This window comes from Triturus cristatus, chromosome 11, assembly GCF_964204655.1.
Source record: "Triturus cristatus chromosome 11, aTriCri1.1, whole genome shotgun sequence".
Taxonomy (NCBI): Eukaryota; Metazoa; Chordata; class Amphibia; order Caudata; family Salamandridae; genus Triturus; species Triturus cristatus.
Window position 1 is genome coordinate 945709041 of NC_140594.1, and position 17125 is coordinate 945726165.

General features: G+C 55.0%; 1 protein-coding gene across 1 annotated transcript in view; it reads right to left on the reverse strand.

The window, feature by feature from the left end:
- Nucleotides 1-17125, reverse strand: part of LOC146785727 (aspartate aminotransferase, cytoplasmic-like) — a 540935-nt gene that overhangs the window by 144606 nt on the left and 379204 nt on the right. The gene's annotated exons all lie outside the window — the stretch shown is intronic.

Consider the following 17125-nt stretch of genomic DNA (forward strand, 5'->3'; position numbering starts at 1 on the left):
TTCAATGTTAATGGGTCCTCTCCTATTTTCTTCTGTAGGGATACCACAATAGCTACTTTGAATGTGCTCAGTAATGTCCCAGTGCTAATAGAGTGATTGAGGAGTGAGAGGACTGGGTCCAGAAATTTTCAGTATACTGTTGTTGGAATTTTTGGTGGACAAATGTTGTTAGGGGATCCTGATTTCACTTTAATTAGCAGGTCCTTAAAGCAGTCCTTGCCGATAACAGGAAATGAAGAAAGGGTGATGGGGTTTATGTCTGCGTGTGTCAACTTGGCTTCAAGGAAGCTTTTCGGTATGTTTTCTTTGATAGTCTTTATTTTTTCGATAAACAAAATGTTAAGTGAGTAACAAAGAGACTGGGATGGAGTATTAGGTTATGCATCTAACTGGAATTGATAATTCGGAAACAATTCTGAAAATCTCTTTGGATTTATTGATGGATGAGATAATTGTATTGCTAAAGAAGGTGGATTTGATTTGAAGGATAAGGATTATGTATTCTATGAGATATTTTACGCATATTTCCTTTGCTTCTAATGAGTCGTTCTTTCACCATTTTTGTTCGTATCAGATTGTTTCAGTTTGTCTGTGTATCATTTAGAAGCAGACTCCGATCAACCACTGACTAGCTCCTAGTGAGTGTTTTCAGGAGAGGGGGAGGTTTTGGGGGGAACAGTTCTGTCAATGAGAATTTAATGGAACTATGGTCGGAACATGCAAATGAACAAACTGTAAGATTGGATAGAGATAGTTGAATGGTTCAGACTTAATCTAATGTATGGCCTTTGATGTGTGTGGGACAGTACACATGTTGTTTGAAATTTAAATTGCTAAGGTGATCATCAAACTCAATGGTTAAATGTCCTCCCTCATCATCATTAACCCAATAATTGAAATTGACGACCTAAAGAATGTTTGCATGGTCAAGGAAAAACGGGAAATTAGTTCACAATAAAGCTGAGGAAAGCGTTGCATATAGTCTGGTCTATAAGTGAGGAAGCATAAGAGGGAAGAGGTTTGAAACTTCATTATGATTATGAGGCTATCTAGTGCCCGCATATCTAATGCTGTAAGCTTGGTATACCAAATTTTTCTTTTTTTTATCACAGTGGCTATGCCGCCACCTGTTTTACCAGCAGGTCGGGTCATATACAGGATGTAATTATTGTTGGGCAGAGTGTCGAGGATGTCAGGAGTGGACTCATCAGTGAGTCAAGTTCAAGGCCGGACTGGCCGTAGCAGGCACTGGGCGTTTCCCCGGTGGGCCACGAGGGAGGGGGCCAGTTTTGGGCCCCTGAAGGCCGTTTTTGTTACCGGGAGCTGGCAATATCGGCCACGGGTAACAAAATCAGCCATAACCTGCACTAGGAAAATCCCAAAGGGGGCCGGCGAGCTGTTTGCCAGGGCCAGTTACGGCTCCCAGTCCGGCCCTGGCCAAGTTTCTGTGAGTAGTAGAATGTCCTGAGCTTAGGTGTCGAGTAAGTTGTAGATCTCTATTTGATGTTTCTCCATAAATCGAGTATTCAGGTAGATAAATGTTAATTGATAAGTTTTGGGACCATGGGTTCTGAAGCTGATGTTGGTGGTTTTAATGGGCGGCGCAAATTATTTGGTTTCTGTGAGTCTGGGTGCTGTGGCAATGCCTTTTAAGACTCCTAATTTATCTAATTTTTGCAGGTGTGAGGGGTCTGTTTTATACTCTATTGTGTGAAGGTTTTTAATGTCGACAGATGAATAAGTGAGATTATGGGTATTTAGGGCATAGTGGCTAGCCCTTGGCCCCGGTCGGACGAGATTGTCTTTGGCATACCTTCGGCGCATCATTGGCATCCGCGCTGCTTTGGTCATTTGTGGCAGATAGCACTGCCGATAAGAAATGAAAGGCAGTGTTATGATTGGTCTACGGATCTTAGATTAGCTTAGATTGGTTCCCCCAAGGAGCTAATGCGGCAAACTGATTTGGTAAAAACAAAAGTTTAACACACAACCGTTTTTAAAACGCCAAAGTAATTCTTAAAAGGTTCTTTAAGTAAAAAGCTAGCAAGAATGCAGAACAAGCAATTTAGTGCAAGTGGCTTTCACCTAACTGGCACTTAGCTGCCTAATAAGAAGTAATTGTTAATTATTTAAACTGAGCTCAGCTATTTCCAGATGGAACATCTGTGACCCCTCTCATAACTTGATTCAAGAGGGAGCCAGAGTTGGGTAATCCACTGCACACATAAGTTGACCACAACGGCAGAGAGGTATGTGGTGCTATAGTGCACTCAATATCAAGTGAAGTGACTCATACAAATAAATCAGGTTGGTCGAGCGACAGGCCGTGGACCTCCATTTCTCTTTGCCAGCCAGCTCCATAAAGCCCTAAGCTAGAACCGTCTCCAAAGCACAACCACTCTAGGCCAAAAAACAGGTCGATGCCGAGCACCATCCTTCAGAGCAGCCTGACTGAGGGAAAGGTCATGATAAAAGTGTCCAGCAAGACCTGTACAAAAATCACTATTCATTTCTGCTAACTACCAAACTACCAGAGGCAGGAGAGGCATGCGTGCAGCCTCACCATACTGTGTCACAGGCCACGAGTGATGTAATATAAATATTTTATGGCTGCTAAGAAGGTAATAGTAAGACATTTTGATTCACAGAGGCTTCTCGTTCCGTTAAGCAGTGCTTTGTTTTTCGAAATACAAGGAACCTTAACAGTGCGAGCTTCGTACAGAGATGTATTTCCAGTGCCATTGCACCACCACAACGTGACCTTTCTCTACTTTCGTGAGGAGTTCTTTCTCATTGATGGATGGCTCGCGCAGTGTATGCTTTCTCAAAAGTGCCTTGTCTGTCCATTAGAAGGCCCCTGCAGGCTTTGAGAGTGGCTCCACCAAGATTGTCGCCCCTGCTAGAGGAAACCACAGGTTGAGCTTCTCCCACCAGTGTCTTAGTATTCTAGGCCCCCAGCAGTGTGATGATTCTCTCAGAGGTGCCTTCTCAAAGTGCTAGGCCCTCAGCAGTATGAGTTTCATGCAACAGTGATATCTCAATGCCAGCGGAACCACCAATGTGGCTTCTTTCCTTCAGCGGTGCCTTCTTAGCCCTGTAAAACTCCAGCAGTGAGAGCTTCATGCAGAAGAATCTGACAGGACTGAAGGACCTCAACAGGGGGCCTCCCTTCTAGTTTTGCCTTCTCAGAGTTTTGGTATCTCAGGTGGCATCAATTGTTACTTTTTCATTACGCTCTCCTTGTTCAACCTGTAATGTTTCATATTTACACATGATTATTGTTGGACCCGGACTCGTAGAATGGCCCTCCGTGCCCCCGCACCACCGAAACCTGGTACCTACAGCCCAAGCCCACGGCCCAGCCGAACCTCCCCACCAGGACAAACGCACCGACCCGGACATCCCCGTCCCTGGCCTCTCTCCTTTCGGCCACCCCGGGCCCGCGTGCCCACTTCATGCACCAAGATGGCCGCCCGGCCCCAGCGCGACCCGGGCCTAGAGGCGCCACTCCGGCTGGAGGACATCACGCTTCCAGGGGATGAGAGAGGGAGGAGCAGTTTCTATCGCACCTCTGAACTCCCCCGGGACGATGGGTTTCGATCGGCCCTCCGGCCTCCCTGAGGGCTGGCTCCATGCCTGCTGGGTGTCTGGGACTTCTCCCGACCCGGCCCTGAAAGGATCAAAAGACTATAGCAGGAAATCCCGACAAGCGACCCCCAGGTGACAAGACCCCTGCCTGCACAGACTCCGGACATCAAAGAGGGGTCGACCTATAACAAGGGGTGCTCTGGGTCTGTCCGGCAGATTCGACGCTGGAACAACGAGAGCCTGCCGACGTGGTCGCGGCTCCTGGAACTTGAAACCCACCTGAGCCCTGCTGAGTGACTCGCGGCTCCCTGAAGATCGTAAGACCTCCGAACTTGTACCTGAGCCCTGCTGAGTGACTCGCGGCTCCCTGAAGATCGTAAGACCTCCGAACTTGTACCTGAGCCCTGCTGAGTGACTCGCGGCTCCCTGAAGATCGTAAGACCTCCGAACTTGTACCTGAGCCCTGCTGAGTGACTCGCGGCTCCAACCGACTCTCACGGTCCCGCCGGACCCCGACTACAACATCGTATCCCCCAGCTCGAGGATTGTGAGCTGTGCGCCGGATACGTCCCTGCTTGAACCTTTACCAGAGACTGTCCCGCTACCCCCTACCCCTTCCGAGACTCTTGAGCCCGTGCTCACCGTGTACATATTTGCAGTGATAACCTACTTGATAAAGATTGTTTTCTCAGAATACCCGGTGTGGTCACTCTGTGTCGTGTGGTGCCAGAGGTACGATCCTAGATACGAGATTCCTCCCCCTGGGGAGTCTCCCGCCAGTGCCCGGCTACGATACCTTGAGGGTGGGACTCAGGGTAGTCAGGACCCCTTCCAGGCTCCTCTGAGGTCGCCGTCTAACATTGGTGGCAAGCGACGGGATTCGGGCCCATCACTTAGAGATCGTACCGTGAACAACGGAAGCACTACCGACAAAAATGGCAGAAGGAAGCGCCATGAGCCCTGCAGAAACCAGCGCCAACAGGGTGTTCCAGGTGGAGCAGCTAGAAGAATACACACACAAGGAGCTAAAGCAATTCTGCAAAGAACTTAAAATCGCTACCACTGGTCTCAACACTAAAGAGGATTTGCAGAAAGCACTGAAAACTTGGGTGGAGACCGGGGCCTCCCGCCCGGAAGGCACGGGGGAGCGCCCCGACGAAGCCGAACCCCCCCAAAGTGGAAGCAGTAGCAATCAGGTGCGAGGCATCGTACCGGACGGGGGCCTATCCCCAGAAGAGCTCGCGGACAGAGAGAGAAGCCGCAATCATGAACTCGAGTTAGCCAAACTCAAAATCGAGGGCGAATTGAAGTTAGCGGAAAAAAAGCTAGCAGTAGAGCAAATGCGTGTACAAGGCGAACTAGAAGAAAAGAAGCTCCAACGGGAGCACGAAGGAAGGAAGCTCCAACTAGAGCACGAACGCAGCTTGAAAGAAATCGAGCTCAAGGCCAGAAGCGAGGAAGGAAGGCCCCCGGGAAACCGAGAGACGGCCTCCCCAGCGGAACAGAAGGTCCACATCCCCAAGGATGTGGTCAAGGAATATTATAAAAACGATGACATTCAGCAATGGTTCAGGGCCTACGAGGTCGCCATGACCTCCCATCGGATCCCGCAGAAGGATTGGGGGGCGGGGTTGTGGGGGCGGTTTCTGAGCGAAGGAAGGGACACCCTGCTCGACCTACCCCTCTCCCTGCAGACCTCCTACAGCCACATGAAAGAGGCTCTACTCACAAGATACGGCCTCACCCCAGAAATGTACCGTCAGCGATTCCGGGACTGCCGGAAGATCCCGGGCACCACCTGGGTGGAGTATGTAAACTTTTTCAGTCGGGCCTTCGATGGGTGGATCAAGGGCAGCAAAGTCACCACCCTTGCCGAACTCACTGACCTCATGTTGTGGGAACATCTGGCTGCGAACTGCTTCATAGAACTACGTCAGCATCTGCTTGACAGCAAGCTCACAGATCCCCGGAAGCTGGCTGTGGAGGCCGACCGCTGGACCAACACCCGGGTCTCCCGGGGCATGGTAGGAGAGTACCCCCGAGCCGGTCAGGGACCACCCCGCCAGAGAGGGGGAGGGAACCAGGGAGGGCCGAGAGAGTCCCAGCCTAGCCCCCCGAAGACACAACCTCCACCTTTCCCGGCGCCCCCCCCACCGGTGACAGGGCCCCCTGGGAGACGGGGACACCGGGTGACCGTCACATGTTTCCGTTGCCAGAAACCCGGGCACTACGCCAATGACCCAGAGTGCCCCATGGCCACCCAAGTCTCCCCTACCACCCCTGCGAGACAGATAGCCAACGTAGCTCTGGGGGAGGAGGTTGAGGAAGCCGAGGAGTGGGAACCCGCAGCAATGGCCCTTGTATCCCTGGGAGATAGAGAGATGATCCCTGGTAGCCTCCTACCCTCCAACACACAGAAGTACGGGCAGCTCGTCAAAATCAATGGCCACCAGGTAGAGGCCCTGCGGGACACCGGGGCCAGTATCACCGGTGTCCACAGGCACCTAGTCCCCGAGGAGCAGATCCTCCCCAACGTCTTTTGCCCCGTAATATCCGCAGACAATAGAGAAAGTATGTGTCAGGTAGCCCTGGTGCCGTTTGAGTGGGGAGGGGTGATAGGTAAACTCAAGGTGGCCGTAAGAACCTCCCAGCCGGTCGACTGCCTCTTAGGGAACGACCTAGAGAGTTCTCCCTGGAAGCACGTCGAGCGCAAGGCCCACCTAGGAATGATGGGACTCCCCGAGTGGGTGTGCGCCACCACCCGATCTATGTCAGCCCGGCTCACTCCCCGGAGAGAAGTCGATAACACCCCGATCGAAGAGACCAGTACAGTCCCCGCCGAGGGTCCTCCCGTCCCCCCAGCAGAAGGGTCCGTCGCCCGCGACGAACCCGCACCATCCGACCCCGCCCCGGTCCCCGAGTTGGGAGATCTACCCGAGTTGGCCCATTGGCGCCACGAGGGCGGGCCCACTCGGGAAGAGTTTTGCCGGGAGCAAGCCACTTGTCCTTCCCTGGTCGGACTGCGGCGCCAGGCCGAGGGCCAAGCCGCAGGTGACCAGACCGGGACACACCAAATCTATTGGGAAAATAGCATCTTGTACAGTGAGCAGAAGTCGGTGGAGTTGGGATCCGGACGGGTACTGGTGGTACCCCTCCGCTTCCGAGATTTCCTCCTGGGCTTAGCCCACGACGTCCCCCTCGCCGGCCACCTGGGTCAGGACAAGACCTACAGCCGACTCGTGACCCATTTTTACTGGCCTAGAATGAGAGCAGCGGTAGAGGCCCACTGCAAGTCCTGCCCCACGTGCCAGGCTAGTGGGAAGAGTGGGGGGAAGTGCAAGGCTCCCCTCCAACCCTTCCCGGTCGTCAGTACCCCTTTTGAACGAGTCGGAATCGACATCGTGGGACCACTGGATCCCCCCACCTCCCAAGGCCACCGTTTCATCTTGGTCCTCGTGGACCACGCCACCCGCTATCCTGAGGCTATTCCCCTACGCACCATTACGGCCCCCGTGGTGGGCCGGGCCCTGATGGGAATCTTTTCCAGGGTGGGTTTTCCCCGCGAGGTCGTGAGCGATCGCGGCACTAATTTTATCTCGAAGTATATGACGTCCCTGTGGCAACAATGTGGGGTGTCCTATAAGTTCACCACCCCGTACCATCCCCAAGGGAACGGCCTAGTAGAAAGGTTTAATAGGACTTTGAAAGGGATGATCGCTGGCCTAGAAGAGCCCCTCCGGCGTAAGTGGGACGTCCTGCTCCCCTGCCTCTTGTTCGCTTACCGAGAGGTCCCCCAGAAGTCCTTAGGGTTCAGCCCGTTTTAATTACTCTATGGACACCCCGTCCGAGGTCCCCTCAGTTTGGTTAAGGAAGGGTGGGAGGCAGCACCCCAGACCACCCCCCGAGATGTGTTCCAATACGTCCTGGCCCTCCGAAACCAGACCAGGAAGTTCCAAGAACTGGCCGAGGCCAACCTGGAGGCAAGTCAAGAGGAGATGAAGCGCTGGTACGACCAGAATGCCACTCTGGTCGAGTTCCAGCCGGGCCAGCAGGTGTGGGTCATGGCCCCCGTGAAGCCTGGCGCCCTCCAGGACCAATGGACTGGGCCCTACAAAGTGGTTGAGCGGAAGAGCGAAGTCACATACTTGGTGGACGTCCAGTCACCTCGGGATCCCCTCCGGGTCCTGCACGTGAACCGCCTCAAGCCTCACTTCCAGCGGACAGAACTGAGCCTCCTGCTGGCCACCGATGACGGGGCCGAAGATGAGTCGGATCCCCTCCCGGACCTCCTGTGTGTCCAGGAGCAGGATGGCTCCGTGGAAGGAGTGAACCTCTCCCCAGCCCTCACTGCCCAGCAACAAGCGGACTGCCGCCAGCTCCTGAGACAATTTTCCGACCTCTTCTCCCTGACCCCCCGTGTCACCAACTGGTGTGTTCATGACGTGGACACCGGGGACAGCCCACCGGTGAGACACCGGGCCTACCGGGTTCCTGACCGGGTCCGGTCCTGCATTCAAGCGGAAGTCTCGAAGATGTTGACCCTGGGGGTGATCGAGCCCTCTGACAGTCCCTGGGCCAGCCCCGTGGTCCTGGTCCCGAAGGCAGCGGACCCCGGTGTCGCCCCCGAGCTCCGATTCTGCGTGGACTACCTGGGGCTCAATGACGTTACCCGAGCCGATGCCCACCCCATTCCACGAGCCGACGAACTCATTGACCGACTAGGGGCAGCCCGGTTCCTCAGCACATTCGACCTCACCTGCGGATACTGGCAGATTGCGCTCACCGAAGGGGCCAAGGAGCGGTCCGCTTTCTCCACCCCCGATGGGCACTACCGCTTCCGCGTAATGCCCTTCGGGATGAAAAATGCCCCGGCCACTTTCCAGCGACTGGTGAATAGGGTCCTGGCCGGGCTAGAACAGTTCAGCGCGGCATATCTGGACGACATCGCTGTCTTCAGTTCAGAGTGGAGTGAGCCCCTCCAGCACCTCCGGACGGTGCTAACCGCCCTGCGCCAGGCAGGCCTCACAGTAAAAGCCAGCAAGTGCCAGATCGGGCAAGGATCCGTGGTCTACTTGGGGCACCAGGTCGGGAGTGGCCAGGTCGCCCCTCTACAGCCAAAGATCGACGCCATCCTGGCCTGGGAACCACCCATCACCCAGACGGAGGTCCGAGCCTTTCTGGGACTCACGGGCTACTACCGAAGATTCATTCGGGGGTATGGCAGCCTTGTCGGCCCTCTCACAGAACTCACGTCTAAAAGACAGCCAAAGAAAGTGCAGTGGACGGCTGCCTGCCAGGAAGCTTTCGATGCCCTAAAAAAGGCCATGTGTACTGCCCCCGTCCTCCAGGCTCCCGACTACGCCAAGGAGTTCATAGTCCAGACCGATGCCTCCGAGCATGGCATTGGGGCCGTCCTGTCCCAAGTAAATGACCAAGGCCTAGACCAGCCCGTCGCCTTCCTCAGTCGGCGGCTGTTGCCCCGAGAACAGAGATGGAGCACCATAGAGCGCGAAGCCTTTGCCGTGGTCTGGGCACTCAAAAAGCTACGACCCTACCTGTTCGGCACCCATTTCAGAGTCCAAACTGACCATCGGCCCTTGCGATGGCTCATGCAGATGCGAGGAGAAAACCCCAAGCTACTGCGGTGGTCAATCTCCCTCCAGGGGATGGATTTCACCGTGGAACACCGCCCTGGTTCGGACCACGCCAATGCTGACGGCCTCTCCCGGTTCTTCCGCCTCAGCGAAGAGAACCCCCCAAGCTGATGGGCAGTTCTCTCCGGCTTTCAGCTGGGGGGGACGCGTGTTGGACCCGGCCTCGTAGAATGGCCCTCCGTGCCCCCGCACCACCGAAACCTGGTACCTACAGCCCAAGCCCACGGCCCAGCCGAACCTCCCCACCAGGACACACGCACCGACCCGGACATCCCCGTCCCTGGCCTCTCTCCTTTCGGCCACCCCGGGCCCGCGTGCCCACTTCATGCACCAAGATGGCCGCCCGGCCCCAGCGCGACCCGGGCCTAGAGGCGCCACTCCGGCTGGAGGACATCACGCTTCCAGGGGATGAGAGAGGGAGGAGCAGTTTCTATCGCACCTCTGAACTCCCCCGGGACGATGGGTTTCGATCGGCCCTCCGGCCTCCCTGAGGGCTGGCTCCATGCCTGCTGGGTGTCTGGGACTCCTCCCGACCCGGCCCTGAAAGGATCAAAAGACTATAGCAGGAAATCCCGACAAGCGACCCCCAGGTGACAAGACCCCTGCCTGCACAGACTCCGGACATCAAAGAGGGGTCGACCTATAACAAGGGGTGCTCTGGGTCTGTCCGGCAGATTCGACGCTGGAACAACGAGAGCCTGCCGACGTGGTCACGGCTCCTGGAACTTGAAACCCACCTGAGCCCTGCTGAGTGACTCGCGGCTCCCTGAAGATCGTAAGACCTCCGAACTTGTACCTGAGCCCTGCTGAGTGACTCGCGGCTCCCTGAAGATCGTAAGACCTCCGAACTTGTACCTGAGCCCTGCTGAGTGACTCGCGGCTCCCTGAAGATCGTAAGACCTCCGAACTTGTACCTGTGCCCTGCTGAGTGACTCGCGGCTCCAACCGACTCTCACGGTCCCGCCGGACCCCGACTACAACATCGTATCCCCCAGCTCGAGGATTGTGAGCTGTGCGCCGGATACGTCCCTGCTTGAACCTTTACCAGAGACTGTCCCGCTACCCCCTACCCCTTCCGAGACTCTTGAGCCCGTGCTCACCGTGTACATATTTGCAGTGATAACCTACTTGATAAAGATTGTTTTCTCAGAATACCCGGTGTGGTCACTCTGTGTCGTGTGGTGCCAGAGGTACGATCCTAGATACGAGATTCCTCCCCCTGGGGAGTCTCCCGCCAGTGCCCGGCTACGATACCTTGAGGGTGGGACTCAGGGTAGTCAGGACCCCTTCCAGGCTCCTCTGAGGTCGCCGTCTAACAATTATAGTGTCCAGCAAGCTCTGATGATAAGGCTGCCTTCAAATATGGTTCAGCTGGCACTAATATTCCAAGGAAGTCAAGCCCATTTCCGTTTTTTGACATATCCTAAACCCATACATGCTGTTTTACAATGAACAAATAAAAATAAAAAACAGGTCCAGATATCTAATGAAATACTGGATATACTATTCGTAGCCAACATGGTGCTAAATCCGATCATTACACACTGCTAGGAGTTTGGAAATGTAATCAGGGCACACTGAGGGACTGGGGAGGGGGAATAAAGGAAACAGGACATTGAACAGTAGTGGAGGAGAGAAGGAGCCAGGATGATGGAACATGGACCCATGGTCACATTACAAGGCAGGGATAGCCGATTGGGGAGGTTGTACTAAGCGGGGCAGTGCTCCCGGGAGTCATAGCCTATTAGGCTCTCCCTCCACCCGTTCAAAGGCTCATGATGCTTTAACCTTACAACTTCAAGTGTATTGACTACAAAGACCTATTGAGGCATTATAATTTCATGCAGCCATTTCTCCTGCATAACAACATTTTTTCTTCTACACCATAAATTTGTCACAATACAACATATCACTGTGAGTATAGGAAGTGATCCTTAAGGTCCTGAAGAAGAAGCCTGGGGAGCGTTGAAACATGTCGGCAGACATAGGAGGCGCAGTTCATTGAGGCATACACACCTCCCCCCCCACCTTTTACTAATATCAGCTCAAAGGTATATTAACATTTTTTAGACCAACGAGCCAGGTGTTTTTTATCTCACTCTCCCATTCACCCCTGACCCTTCCTCTCACACCCCTACACAACACATAGTTGTCTCACAACAACAGTGCTCCCACGCAAACGTAGGTCGCAGCACGCCCCATCCCGTAGAGGGGCGAGAAGACCCCTATGATGAAGCATGACACCAAGGGCCCTTTTGGTGTGTGAGGGGTATTTAAACAACTAGTGTGCACTTTCCACCATTGTGGGGATACATACTTATTCTGGGAGGACCTGACATACATACATACTTGTGGGTGGATCACTATGTTTATTGACTTAATCTTGGGAGGATGTGTCCACCTCCACTACTCATGTTGAGTGGTACCTCTCTACTCCCCATTTTGTTCCTTTTTTGTACTATGTGTTCCAACATATTCATGACTGTCAGTGAGGTCACAGGGAAACAGGGACAGTGTGAGAGACAAAAGGTCCCTGCGGACTCATACTGAGAGTGTCTGTAACTTTTATTGTGAGCTAATGTCACAGTAAAGGGACAGAGCATGGGCGACCTGAGACCCTCGGGTGTATTATGGGATACATGGGGATTGTCTATGTGCATAACAGACTGTGGTTGAAATGCATTAAAAAAAGAATTGGAACTGGTATGCTGCGTGCAATGGGGGCCGGGTCAAAAGATTGGCTAAAAAACAAAATATTCTGTAACTTTTTTGGTCTTTCACGTTCTGGTATTTACATATAAAATGACACACAGCTTAATGGAAAAATAAATACAAGTTCATCTGTGGAAAAAGCTTGATCGTAAACACTGAAACCTCTATTAGTTAATGCACAGAAGAGATCTATGTGTTTAACAGACAGCCATAGAACTGAATCCGGGTTGGAGAAGTGGAGGATATTGACTTGTGTATGTTTAGTGCTGCGTGTTCCCAGTCTAGAGCACAGTGAATATCGATTTCATCATTTTAAAGTTGCATTTCACACAGTATAAGATAGGATCCTACAAGATATGCAAAAAGGTTTAAGATAAAGTGTTTATAAAACATACATTTTAGTAATAAACAGAATGTACAGAGTGCATTTTTTATAACTCTCCCTAGCATGCACTTCACAGCTTAGCTAGTGACTCCCTTTCACTGCCTCTCACAAAAAATAAATCTGTCTCACCAGTAAGCTTCAAGTGATTCCATCAATTAAAGCCAATACTGGCTTCCAAGCACCGTTTACATTTGCAAATTAACCAGTTGGGCACATTTACATTTCTTTCAAGCAGCAGGCACCCTGGCAAGAATTAACTGCCTGCCCCTCCCTCAGGTTCACAGCACATGAGTCTCCCTGCCTTACTTTTCTGCTGAAGCATTTCACCTCTCGGAATTAACCATCCAAGGACAGTTGTCTTTTCACAAAAAGCAGGGGAATGGTTTTTCTTCATATAAAAATGTATGAGCAGGTCGTGCCCCTCAGATCCGCCCTCTTCGACCACTGATAACAGGAGTGTGTGTTTTACAGGACAACTACCGCAAGCCAAAATGACCCAACGGTGGTTAACTAACCTGACAACTAACAAAAGAAACATTAACAAAGCCAATGTGTGTCCCTTCTTACTCCACTGGCTTTGCTGATGCATTTTGCCAATGCAGTTCAGGCAGAAGCAACGAAGGGTGGGTAAGCAATAGAGAGTGGGTGGGAGAGGGGAAGCAACGCAGGCTGGGTGGGTAGAAGATACAAAGGGAGGATGAAAACAATAGTTTAGGGAGGGAGGAAGCAACATAAGGGGAAAGGAACAGAGGGTGGGTGGGTATAAGGGATGGAGAAAGCAACAGAGGGTGGGTATAAGGGATGGGGAAAGCAACAGAGGGTTAATGGGTGGGATGAGGAAGGAACACATGGTATGGGGAAGCAACAGAAGGGGGAAGCAACAGAGGGTTGGTTGGGTGTTAAGTGGGAAGAAACAGAGGGTGGGTGGGTGTAAGAGTGGGAAGAAACCGAAGGTGGGTGGCAGAGGGAAGCAACGGGGTGGGGTATTAGGGGCGAAGCAACAGAGGTTGGGTCAAGCAAAGGCGTTCGGAAGGGTGGGAGGGGGAAGCAACGGAAGCTGGAAGGGTGGGGGAAGCAATGGAGGTCAGGATGGTGGGAGTGGGAGGCAACAGAGGTCGGGAAGGTGGGAGTGGGAAGCAATGGAGGTCAGGAGGGTAGGAGGGGGAAGCAAGGGAGGTCTTGTGGGAGGGAGGGGAAGCAAGGGAGGTCTTGTGGGTGGGAGGGAGAAAGCAAGGGAGGTCGGACGAGTGGGAGGAGGGAAGCAAAGGAGGTTGGGTGGGTGGGAGAGGGAAGCAAAGGAGGTTGGGTGGGTGGGAGGGGGAAGCAAGGGAGGTCAGGTGGGTGGGAGGGGCAGCATGGGAGGTTGGGTGGGTGGGAGGGGGAAGCATCAGAGTTTGGGTGGGTGGGAGGGGGAAGCATCAGAGTTTGGGTGGGTGGGAGGGAGGGGGGAAGCATCGGAGTTTGGGTGGGTGGGAGGGGGGAGCATCGCAGTTTGTGTGGGTGGGAGGGGGAAGTGGAGTTCGATGGGGTAGGTGGAAGCTACAGATTTTGGGTGGGTGGGCGGCATCGGAGTTCAGGTGGGTGGGGGAAGCATCAGAGTTTGGGTGGGTGGGGGAAGCATTGGCGTTCAGGTGGGTGGGAGCGGAAATCAAGGGAGGTTGCATGGGTGGGAGGGGCAAAGCAAGGGAGGTTGGATGGGTGGGATGGGGAAGCATCAGGGTTCAGGTGGGTGGGAGGGGGAAGCATCGGAATTCAGGTGGGGGAAGCATAGGAGTTCAGGTGGGTGGGGGAAGCATCGGAGTTCAGGTGGGTGGGAAGCATTGGAGTTCAGGTGCGTGAGAGGGAGAACCATTGGAGTTTGGGTGGGTGGGTGGGAAGGAGAAGCATTGGAGTTTGGGTGGGTGGGTGGTAGAGAGAAGCATTGGAGTTTAAGGGAGAAGCATCGGAGTTTGGGTGGGTGGGAGAAGCATCGGAGTTTGGGTGGGTGGGAGGGAGAAGCATCGGAGTTTGGGTGGGTGGGAGGGAGAAGCATCGGAGTTTGGGTGGGTGGGAGGGAGAAGCATCGGAGTTTGGGTGGGTGGGAGGGAGAAGCATCAGAGTTTGGGTGGGTGGGAGGGAGAAGCATCAGAGTTTGGGTGGGTGGGAGGGAGAAGCATCAGAGTTTGGGTGGGTGGGAGGGGGAAGCATCAGAGTTTTGGTGAGTGGGAGGGGAAAAGCAAGGGAGTTTGGGTGAGTGGTGGGAAGCAAGGGAGGTCGGATGGGTGTGAGGGGGAAGCAAGGGAGGCTGGGTGGGAAGGGGGAAGCAAGGGAGGCCAAGTGGGAAAGGGGAAGCAAGGGAGGTCGAGTGGGTGGGAGGAGGAAGCAAGGGAAGTCAGTGGGTGGGAGGGGGAAGCAAGGGAGTTTGGGTGGGTGGGAAGGGGAAATCAAGGGAGGTCGGGTGGGTGGTGGGAAGCAAGGGAGGTCGGATGGGTGGGAGGGGGAAGCAAGGGAGGCTGGGTGGGAAGGGGAAGCAAGGGAGGCCAAATGGGAAAGGGGAAGCAAGGGAGGTCAGGTGGGTGGGAGGAGAAGCATCAGAGTTTGGGTGTGTGGGAGGGGAAGTATTGGAGTTTGGGTGGATGGGAGGGGGATGCAAAGGAGGTTGTGTGGGTGGGAGGGGGAAGCAAGGGAGGTTGTTTGGGTGGGAGGGAGGAGGAAGCAAGGGAAGTCAGTGGGTGAGAGGGGGAAGCAAGGGAGGTTGTGTGGGTGGGAGGGGGGAAGCAAGGGAGGTTGGATGGGTGGGAGGGGGAAGGAAGGGAGGCCGGGTGGGAAGGGGGAAGCAAGGTAGGCTGGGTGGGAAGGGGAAGCAAGGGAGGTTGGGTAGGTGGGGAGGGGGGTAAGGGAGGTCATGTGGGTGGGTGGGGGCATATAGGGAGGTCATGTGGGAGGGGGAAGCAAGGGAAGTCAGGTGGGTGCGAGGGGGAAGCAAGGAAGTTTGGGTGGGTGGGAGAGACCAAGGGAGGTCAGGTGAGTGGGAGGAGGGAAGCAAGAGAGGTTGGGTAGGTGGGACAGGGAAGGAAGAGGTTGGGTGGGTGGGAGTGGGAAGCAAGGGAGGTCAGGTGGGTGGGAGGGGCAAGCATGGGAGGTTGGTGGGTGGGAGGGGGAAGCATGGGAGGTTGGGTGGGTGGGAGGGGGAAGCATGGGAGGTTGGGTGGGTGGGAGGGGGAAGCATGGGAGGTTGGGTGGGTGGGAGGGGGAAGCATGGGAGGTTGGGTGGGTGGGAGGGGAAGCATGGGAGGTTGGGTGAGCCGGAGGGGGAAGCAAGAGAGGTCGGAGGAAGCAAGGGAGGTCGGTGGGGGGAAGCAAGGGAGGTTGGTGGGTGGGATGGCAGAAGCATCAAAGTTCAGGTGGATGGGAGGGGGAAGCATTGGAGGTGAGATGAATGGGAGGAGGGAAGAAAGGGAGGTTGGGTGGGGGAGGCAAGGGAGGTTGGGTGGGGGAAGGGGGAAGCAAGGAGGCTGGATGGGTGGGAGGGGGAAGCATGGCAGGTTGGGTGGGTGGGAGGGGGAAGCATGGGAGGTTGGGTGGGCTGGAGGGGGAAGCAAGAGAGGTCAGAGGAAGCAAGGGAGGTCGGGTGGGGGAAGCAATGGAGGTTGGTGGGTGGGATGGCAGAAGCATCAGAGTTCAGGTGGGTGGGAGGAGGGAAGCATCGGAGTTCGGCTGGGTGGGGGGAAGCATCGGAGTTTGGGTGGGTGGGAGGGGGAAGCATCGGAGTTTGGGTGGGTGGGAGGGGGAAGCATCGGAGTTTGGGTGGGTGGGAGGGGGAAGCATCGGAGTTTGGGTGGGTGGGAGGGGGAAGCATCGGAGTTTGGGTGGGTGGGAGGGGGGAAGCATCGGAGTTTGGGTGGGTGGGAGGGGGGAAGCATCAGAGTTTGGGTGGGTGGGAGGGGGGAAGCATCAGAGTTTGGGTGGGTGGGAGGGGGGAAGCATCAGAGTTTGGGTGGGTGGGAGGGGGGAAGCATCAGAGTTTGGGTGGGTGGGAGGGGGGAAGCATCAGAGTTTGGGTCAGAGTTTGGGTGGGTGGGAGGGGGGAAGCATCAGAGTTTGGGTGGGTGGGAGGGGGGAAGCATCAGAGTTTGGGTGGGTGGGAGGGGGGAAGCATCGGAGTTTGGGTGGGTGGGAGGGGGGAAGCATCGGAGTTTGGGTGGGTGGGAGGGGGGAAGCATCGGAGTTTGGGTGGGTGGGAGGGGGGAAGCATCGGAGTTTGGGTGGGGGGGAAGCATCGGAGTTTGGGTGGGTGGGAGGGGGGAAGCATCGGAGTTTGGGTGGGTGGGAGGGGGGAAGCATCGGAGTTTGGGTGGGTGGGAGGGGGGAAGCATCGGAGTTTGGGTGGGTGGGAGGGGGGAAGCATTGGAGTTTGGGTGGGTGGTGGGAAGTAACGGAGTTCGATGGGGTAGGTGGAAGCTACAGATTTTGGGTGGGTGGGAGGCATCGGAGTTCGGGTGGGTGGGGGCAAGCATCAGAGTTCGGGTGGGTGGGGGGAAGCATCAGAGTTCGGGTGGGTGGGGGAAGCATTGGCGTTCAGGTGGGTGGGAGGGGAAATCAAGGGAGGTCGCATGGGTGGGAGGGGCGAAGCAGGGTAGGTTGGATGGGTGGGAGGGGGAAGCAAGGGAGGCCAGGTGGGAAGGGGGAAGCAAGGCAGGCCAGGTGGGAAGGGGGAACAAGGGAGGTCGGGTGGGTGGGGAGGGGGAAAGCAAGGGAGGTCGTGTGGGTGGGAGGGGGCAGCCAGGGAGGTTGTGTGGGAGGGAGG